A 7,720-nucleotide genomic window follows, 5' to 3' on the forward strand; every position below is an offset into this window, starting at 1 on the left:
TGTTCAGCATTTTAGGAGTGCAATTTTTAGAAAAGAACCGTGTTAGATCAGCAGAACTTGAGGGAAAAATTTAAGTGCAAGTGATTTATTGACGGGGTGCTCTCAGGAGAAGCCTGTAAAAGAGTAAGGAAAGCAGGATAAGGAAGACGGAGAGGCTGAGCACAGCCAAGTCTAGCCTCAGCCTTATCCTGGAGAGAGCTCTGGAGTGTAATTTATATCACAGGCTTTGTCCAGCCTTAAAGCAAGAGAGCTAGGCTTTTGTACCTTTGCATGAATCAGTCGTTGGCTACTGGCAGCTCCACGGGGAACCCAAACTCCAAGGCAGTTGCAATCACCCACGGTCAAGCCTCCAGAGAAGATTGCAGGTATGAACTGTTAGCAGGAATGCAGGCAACAGCTGGGGGATTGATGCACCTAGCTGGGAAAATGAATCCCATGGGATCTGGGTGAAGCACTAACGGCATCTGCTACAAGGACAATACTTGCCTTCTGTTGTTAGCTGCCACTGAGTCTTAGTGGCGACCCAGGTCAAATAGTTCCAGGTTAAAAGAAACAAAACACTGCCAGGTCCTGCATCGCCCCCATGCTCAGTTTTGAATGTATCATTGTGATCCACTTGGTTTTCATTGGCTGGTTTTTGCAAGTAGATCACCTGGACTTTCTTCTTGGTCTATCTTGTCTGGAAGCTCCCCTGAAACCTGTTCAGTATCATAGTAACACACAAGCCTCCACTGAGGGATGGGTGGTCGCAGTGCATGAGGTGCAGTGACTGGGAATTGAACCCAGGTCTCCTGCATGGAAGGTGAGAATTCTACCACTGAACTACCACTGCCCCCACATACATGTAAATATCCCTATTTTAGTCAAAGTGACATCTCTGGTTACATGTTTTACAAGGACATGAGAAATACAGTAAAATGTCTAAATTTTACATCACATCAAAATGTTTTCAAGTTTCTGTTGTTGTTGTGAGATGCCGTTGAGTTGGTTCCCTTTGTATAATGGAACAAAACACTGCCCGGTCCTGCACCATCCTCACAACAGATGCTATGTTGCTATTGTAGCCACTGTGTCAATACATCATCACATTGAGGGTCTTTCTCTTTTTTGCTGACCTCTACCAAACATGATGTCCTTCTTCGGGGACTGGCCTCTCCTGACAACATGTCCAAAATACATGAGACGAAGTCTAGCCATCCTTGCTTCCAAGGAACACCCTGGCTGTGCTTCTTCCAAGGCAGACTTGTTCGTTCTTCCAGCAGTCCATGGCATATTCCATATTCCTCACCAACGCCATAACTGAAAGGTATCGATTCTTGTTTGATCTTCCTTATTCATTGTCCCACTTTCAGATGCATACGAGGCAACTGAAAGTACTATGGCTTGGGTGAGTTCCTGTAGAACTCTATAAAATACTTGGATTTGAAATCAGGAATTCGGAATCAGCTTAGTGAGAATATATCGCTTAGCTTCTCTTCTTCAGGTATAAAAAGGGAGAATTAAATGAGATAACTCATGTCAAGTGTCAAACGGTAGGTGCTCAAAACTTATTAATTCAATATGAAAAGTGCAGTTTCCTATCCTAAAATCAAGGCAGCCATAGGACCTTGGTATCTGTTGATATTGTCATTACCCCCTGTTCCCATTGTGTCAATTCCAACTTGTATAGACCCTATAGGACAGAGTAGAACTGCCCCATAGAGTTTCCAAGGAGAGCCTGGTAGATTCAAACTGCTGACATTTTGGTTAGCAGGTGCAGCTCTTAACCGCTATGCCATCAGGGTTTCTATTGTCATTGCAGGTTTCTACAAAACTCCTAAAAGAAAAACAATGGAGAACTTCTCCAGAAATCATTTTAGGAGCTATGGAGACAAGTACCACTTACCTCCAATAAGGCATATAGCCACTGGGAAATACCCACTGGTAGTAACTTCTACTGCTCAGACATTCTAGAGCTAGTAGCTGGAAAAAGAAATGGGAAAAAGGCAAGTTGAAGCAAGGGCATTTAAAAACATAGACACGCACAGCAAAATGCTTCATTGCCATATGTAAATCTGTTTCGTGACAAAACCACAGTTTTCCATTTCCTTGGCAATGGGCATTTGGGTAATTTTCAGTTTTTTCTATTATGAACAGTATTTCTAAGAACTTTCTAGTACACAGCTCTTGGTACATACGTGAAAGAGTTTCTTTTGTGTATATAGCAAGAAGGAAAATTGCTGGGTGTCGGCATAGGCAAATATTTATCTTTACAAGAGATTGTCAAATCAAGTTACTTATAAGTTGTTGTTTCAATTTTACTCTTAAGAGCCATACGTAAGAGATCCCTTTAACTCACATCCCAAATGTCAGCATGGTTCAACTTTTAAATTTTTGTCCATCGCATTGTTTGCCAATCAACTGAGTATAAAATGATATTTTATTTTTATCTTTATTAGCATTTGTCCAATTACTACGGATGTTGAACATCTCTTTGTATTATTTTTGGTCAGTTGTGTTTCTGCTTCTAGGCCATATCTGTTCATACTTTTAAATCCATGGTTTCTTTTGGGTGTTTTGTCTTTTTGTTGTGGATCTAAAGAAGCTCTTCATGTGTTTTTTACTTCAGTCATATGTCAATGAATTGTGTTGCAAATGAATTCTCCCTGTTGGTAATTTGTCATTTTACTTTCTTGAAAGTGTCTTTCACGGCCAAAAAAATCTTAAATTCCTTCTGAAGCTTTCTCGAATAAATATACATTTATTTTATAATAGAAAAATTTTTCTTAAAAAGTCCCAAATGAATGATTTAATATGGAATTCTTCACTTTAAAAATCTATGTTAAGAGAATAAAAGTTAAGCCACAAACTGGGAAAACATATTTGCAAAACTTGTGTCTGATAAAGGACTTGTATTCAAAATATACAAAGAATTTTTATAACTCACAAAAGTAAACAAACAACTCAGTTATAAAATGGGTAAAAGATCTGAACAGACCTCACCAAAGAAGATTTACAGATGGCAAATAAGTATATGAAAATGTGTTCAACATCATATATCATTAGGGAATTACAGCTTAAAACAGCAATCAGATACCACTACACACCTATTCGAACGGCTAAAACTCAAAACACTGACAACTCCAAACACTCTCATTCAATTTCCAGCAGGAGTACAAAATGGTACAACTGCTTTGGAAAACAGACTGGCAGTTCCTTACAAAGCTAAACGTTGTTGTTGTTAGTTGCTTTTGCGTTGGATCCAACTCATGAAGACCTTATGTATAAAAGAAAAAAATGTTGCCTGGCCCTCTGTCATCTTTGTGATCATTGTTATGTGTGAGTCCTTTGTCTTGACTACTGTGTCAGTTCATTTTGTTGAGGGCTTCTCCCGTTTTCATTGATGGTCTACCTTGTCAAACATGTTGCCCTTTTCTAGTGATTGGTCTTTCCTGATGACATGTCCAAAGTAAGCAAGCAGACATCTTGGCATCCTAGCTTCTTGGGAGCATTCTTGTTGTACTTTTCTAAGACTAATTCGTTTGTTCTTCTGGCAGTCCAGAGTGTATTCAATATGTCTTACCAACACCACAGTTTGAATGCAATAATTCTTCTGTCTTTCTTTTTTATTGTTCAGCGTTCTCACGCACATGAATGATTAAAAAGACCATGGTTTGGGTCAGGCACACCTTAGTCATCAGAGTGACGTCTTTGCTTTTTAAAACTTTAAAGAAGTCTTTTGCAGCTTATTTGCCCAATGTAATATGTCATTTGACTTCTTGAATGCTGCTTCCATGGACATTGATAGTTGATCCAAGTAGAATGGATTTATGGACAAGTTTAATTTTTTCTCCATTTATCATGATGTTGTTTATTGGTCCAGACTTACCATAATGATGCAGCAATTGTGCTCCTAGATATTTACCCAAATGATTTGGAAATTTACAATCACACAAAAACCTGCACAAGATATTCATGACAAATCTATTCATAATTTCCCAAAATGGGAAGCAACCAAGATGTCCTTCAATAGATGAATGAAAAAACAATGGAGTATTATTCAATGATTAAAAAAAGAACTATCAAACCACAAAAATACATGAAGGAATCTTAAATGCATATTGCTAAGTGAAATAAGCCAGCTGAATATAGATTTTGGCTATATTATATTCTGGAAAAGGCAAAACTATAGAAATGGCAAAAAAAAAATCTGCAGTACCAGGGTCCAGCAGGAAGAGGGGAGGGATAAATAGGTGAAGCACAAGACATTTTAAGGGAAGTGAAACTATTCTGCATGGTATTATAAAGGTGGAACATGGCATTATGTATTTATCAAAACCTGTAGAACTGTACAAAACAAAGAGTGAACCCTAATGTAAACTGTGGACTTTAGTTAATGTAACAATATTGGCTCATCAATTTTAACAAATATACATTAATACAAGATGTTAACAGTAGGAGAAACTATGTGCAGGGGGATGAGGGGTTATGGGAACTCTGTACTTTCTGGGCGATTTTTCTGCAAACCTAAAACTGCTTAAGATAAAATGTATTAAAATATGTGAGTTTATTTGGAAAAATATACACAAACATTTTAATATTTATTATCAAAAATTGGAAAGTTTTAAATACTATTAAACATATTCTTTATTTTTTTTGGATTTTTAAAGTGATGCAATTAATATTTACTTTTTGAAACTCAATAAAGAGATCACTAAAATTTTAGAAAAATTTAAAATATAGCAAAGAAGAATACTTTGCTGATTTTAACACAGGCACCAGTGAAATAGGCAAGTATATCTTAGAGGTAGTACGGTCATAGATGATTCACCCCTGATCTAAAACTTGTAAATTGTTTTATTTTCTTAAAATATGTACCTCTAAAAAAACTTTAAAAATAACGTGATCATTACCATTAATTAGAATGACCATTACTGAATCAAAGAAGCCAAAGTTCAATATCAGGGCTTGATGGAAACTAACACAAAATAAATCATACCTACTCCACTGTGACAAGAGCGAATAGAACGTGATCCAGGGCCAGACACACAGGAAACTCATGATTACATGCACACTGGAGGAAGTGAGCTGACAATGGTAGGCTTAGAATTTCTGTCTTTCCACTTAGAAGTAAGAAATGTAAATTTATGGCTCAGATCACAATCCTTAAATCATACTTGGTACTGGAGGAGGGTATGCCGAAAAACTAATTCAATCTAAAATTGGAATATATCAAGTTCAGTATTTATTAGAACCTTAAATAGCAGCTTTTACTGACTTTGTTATTGGAAGAATACTACTTATATTGTATATTTTTAAAGATATAGCCATTGTCGAACAGAAAAGACCAAATCAGAGTTACAAAAGTGATTTGAAATCTCCATATAAAAACATCTATTGCTTGTACAATCCACTAGGAATAAAACAGCTCTCACCTTTGTTGATCCACTTGATTCCTACAATAATGCTGTGGAGCACAGGGGAGGAATCAGTCACAAGGAGGTAATAGAGTCTCAGAAGGTTGCACAATCCCAAGGAAACATAATGGATGAGTGAAGAAGCCAGGAGCAATCCCAGATTATTTTTCTCCAAATTCAGTGTTTTGTTTTTTTCTTTCAGAATGGAACCTAGGAAACATGTCCACTCAGTAATTGACTAAACTCCAGGGATATCTATTTGTCCATTTCTAGATGTAGCTGAGAAATGACCCAGTTTTACAAGAGAAAATGTATTCCATTATGGAATAATTAAATCAGCTCTCGTCTTCCAGGGAAAAAAAAGAAAGTAGCCATTTCTCTACTCAAAGAAAGCAAAAGAGATGTGGAAACAAAACAAAGCCAAGGAGCCAGTTGGAGAAGCCCTAAAGAGTAACGCAGGTGTCAAAATACAGACACATCAGGGAGAAAGAATACAAGATTCCTGCCAGGGGTCTACTTTAAATAAGTATATAGTTATACACTTGGGTCTTTTGGTTGCAGGATAAGTGCAGTCAGAGAAAGGCAATGCCACCAGATTGAAGCTGGGGTGTTTGGTTTCACAGACAAATTGGAGGTGGGGTGAAGGAGGGAATGCAATCTGTAGGAGCAAAGATTTAAGGTTGGTTGGGTCAGAGGGACTGTGTAGGGGACTGATGAATAATAAGCTTTAATACACAACGTAAAAGCCTTGAAAGATGGAAGGAGGGCCCTTGTTGACATAAATTTGATGTGGCTTATAACCAAAACCAGATGAATAAGGATCATTCATTCCTTTGTTTATTCACTGAATAAACATGAATTGAATGTTGTCGTTAGGTGCTGTTGAGTCAATTTTGACTCATAGTAACCCCTTGTGACAGAGTAGACCTGCCACATAGGGTTTTCTATGTTGTAATCTTTATGCAAGCAGATCACCAGGCCACTGGGTGGGTCCAAACCATCAACCCTTGGGTTAACAATCAATTTCTTAACAATTGCTCCACCATGACTCCAAAATTGAGTGTTAGATCCTAGGGGAGATCAAAGTGTCGTTGAGGAGCCACATAAACCAAAAAAATTATAATGCAGTGTGATGAGTATAATAATAGAAGGCTCTGGGGGTATCCAGTGATGCTTGTAGGACAAGGTTGAAGTGAGTGGAGTGTTGAAGGATGTCTAGGAGTTAGCAATGAGAAGGGAGTGGAAAGGATGCCCTCCTAGAATGGGAATAGAAAGAGAAGAACCCTGCACATGAGCCAATAGTCAAAGCTTGACACCACAAATCAAATTCAGCACCATGGGGAGGATGGAGAAGTAAATAAGCACACCTCTGAGGTTAGTAAAGTTGCTAGGAATAAAAATTAAATTTGGCAGTGGACTTCTCATAAGCCATTGGAGAAAGAGAAGCATGACAAAGTTACATCACCATCATTGTCGGAAAGAGTGAGCACTTCAGTTCTTGTGGACCCAAATTCTATGTAGGCCTTTGCATAGGAAACATTAAGTTAGAAATAAAATAGGCAATTAAAAAAAAAAAACTGCTATGGAATACGCACATTTGTACCCAAAATCAGTTGATATAATTGTTAAGAGAAACTTCTTTGGCTTGGACCCAGAGTACAGCGTATCTGAGAGGGGAAAAACCAAAGAACATCAAATTCCACTGTACCTAGGGGCAGAGTGACCAATTTAGTGTTTTAATTTTGGGGAGTCTGTGAATTCCATTGTCCCAAATTTGTTTCCTCTATATATTACATCAGAAGTTTAAGGGTGACAATTTCTTCAAAGAAATATAATAAGATTCTTTAATTTTATACCTAGCTCAGATTAATAAATAAATAAATAAACATTTTTGAATGTGTAGCCCCTGTGAGCCCCTCTTGAAGAAACTACTGGAATACGAATTTTAGCCAACAAGGAGATGACTGGAGAATCCATAGCAAACAACTATAAGTCAGCATTACACTTACTTAGAAGTTAAATAAAAATGAAAAAAAAAGTGAAGATTTTATTTGCAACATAGAATATAAATGTTATAAACATTATGGATGTGTAAATTACAGTAGTTGGAAGAAAACGATGAGAAAAAATGAAAGTAGTGAAAGAATGCTCATTCCTTTATCCTATAAAGGAGTAAAAATATATATTATTATTCTACATATTATGCTATAAAAAATTTTTTTTTCATTATCCTATAATCAGGAGTAAAAATATATCATTTAAAGTTGATAATTCATAGAAAAATCATACAATCAACTAAAATTGGACATGAGTTAGGGAAGATG

General features: G+C 36.9%; 1 non-coding gene across 1 annotated transcript; it reads right to left on the reverse strand.

Moving 5' to 3' along the window:
* Positions 1–761: 761 nt before the first annotated feature.
* TRNAG-UCC (transfer RNA glycine (anticodon UCC)) lies at positions 762–832 on the reverse strand. The gene has a single exon. It is a non-coding gene; the product is annotated as a tRNA-Gly (tRNA).
* Positions 833–7,720: the final 6,888 nt, after the last annotated feature.

Source organism: Loxodonta africana, chromosome 5 (genome assembly GCF_030014295.1).
Source record: "Loxodonta africana isolate mLoxAfr1 chromosome 5, mLoxAfr1.hap2, whole genome shotgun sequence".
Taxonomy (NCBI): Eukaryota; Metazoa; Chordata; class Mammalia; order Proboscidea; family Elephantidae; genus Loxodonta; species Loxodonta africana.